The sequence below is a fragment of the Arachis ipaensis genome, chromosome B01 (assembly GCF_000816755.2).
Source record: "Arachis ipaensis cultivar K30076 chromosome B01, Araip1.1, whole genome shotgun sequence".
Taxonomy (NCBI): Eukaryota; Viridiplantae; Streptophyta; class Magnoliopsida; order Fabales; family Fabaceae; genus Arachis; species Arachis ipaensis.
Window position 1 is genome coordinate 28,784,716 of NC_029785.2, and position 2,187 is coordinate 28,786,902.

The window sequence follows — 2,187 nt, forward strand, 5'->3', positions numbered from 1 at the left end:
TGTGGAGCTTTTAAAACTATATATGTTAGTTCTTGAATGAATGGATGATATAGCTTTAAAAAGTTATTTCCTATGATAAAATCCATTCCAGAATCTAACATGTATATAGATGGAACAATGAACCTATAATTTTGAATAAAAATTTCAACCATCTCTGCTTTTTGGTTAATTTTATGTATTGATTTGTCAGCTATTCTAACTCTTAATGGTTTTTTTAATTTTTTCCAATCAAGTTTTATGTTTGAACTAGCAAAGCATTGTATTGCTCCAGAATCTATGAAAGCATTTATAAACTTTTCTGTTATTTTTATAGTAATAAATGTAGCATTATTACTCAGTCTCTGAGTCTGTTTCCGAGACATATTCAAAAATATAGTCTAAGTTATCATCAGATTCCTCTAAAGGTTCCATGAAACAAGACTTAGCAATTTCTATTTGTTTAGTAAGATCCTTTTTATCCTTCTTTTTCGGACATTCATTTTCATAGTGTCCTTCTTCTTGGCAATACCAACATTTACAATTTTCTTTTTTATTCGGGCAATAGTTATTTCTTTGTCTTTTGTTTTTATTATTATTTTCTTTCTAAAATATCTCTTTTTTCTCCAGTTTGGATAGTATTTTCTTTTTCTAAATTGATATTTTTTTTTTCTTTGAAAATTTTTATTAAGACCATATTTTTGAGGTATCTATTCATTATCCTGACAGCAAATTCTAATTATATTTGATTTTAAGTGAAAAGTGTGGCTTTAAAATGTATGGTTCATATTTTGTCACATAGCATATCTTTAAACTTTGATCTGTACCTTATATTTTACCAATTTTTATACATAATACATTTCATGAAAATGATATAATATATATAAACGAGGAATACTCTTACATTTAGCGAAAGTCAACTTCAATTCTTATAACACTCAATAAATTTTCACCTTGAAAAGACTTTTCACAAACTAATTGTTAGATCGAAATTTCATATTATAATAAGTTCACATTATTCATATATCGTTTGATAGGTTTTATAGACATTTAAAATAATTAGCATTATACAAACTATATATATATAGGGAGTTTTTTGGTCGCCAAAAATATAGTGGCCAAGAGTAACCAAATTTTAATTGTCCTGTGTAAGAAAAGGATAAGTGGCAACAATAATAATCATGAATCATGAATGATTTTATTAGGTGGGTGAGTGCTGTATGTATAACAGGGTACATTCATAATTACATTTTTTAAAAAATCCTCCATATATATGGACTTTATATGTAATTGGATAAAGACAAACATCAAATAATTGCTATTTTTTTAAGAAAAAAAAATTAATCTAATATAAGGTGTTATCTAACTCTTCTTAATAAAATGTTTTCTCAAATTATTAAAGTTATTTTTTTCAAAAAAAATTATTGTTTAATTAGACAAAATGTATTTCGAAAATAAAAATTTCATTAGAGTGATGAGAGTAGTTTTAATAGTTGCGTATACTATTTATTATTAATTGGGAAATATTAGTTAAGTATTTGTAATATATATTTTAAATTACGAAATAGATAAATATGAAATATGTGTAAACAATTTTTTATTAAATATATCACATGTTGTTATAAAATTGTTCTACAATTATTCACTTTATTTTATTAAACTATGCTACTATTCTTATTAGAAAAAATGTTAACGGATCACTAAAATTTATTGTTTTTAGTTATTATTTAACCATAAACTTAATTCCTTTAGTCTAGTTTCTTTAGTCTAGTAATCTAACAACATACTTTATCTCATATCTTTAAATATTGATAGCTAAATAATGACCAAAAATAGAATTAAATTTTAAACAAAATAAAGAAAATTAAACTTTTTTATTTTTTCGACAAAATAAAATAGCTGAGGCAGATGAAGCAATAAAATTTATTAATTTAATGAATAATTTGTTTTTTTATTTCTTTTTCTTTTGGACTTGGTTCAAGGTCCACAAAAATAAACCTGACTCAAAGAATGACTAAGTTTTAATTGGTCTATGAATTATATGAGAGTATAAATTTATAAAATGTCTAAATTTTATAAGAAAATATTATTGTTTTGAATAAAAATAACTATTAAACTGTATTGTTGATATTACCATAGTTATTATTATTTTTGTTCTTGGTATTATTGATATTATTATATTATTATTAAAAGAAAAATTTTATATATATT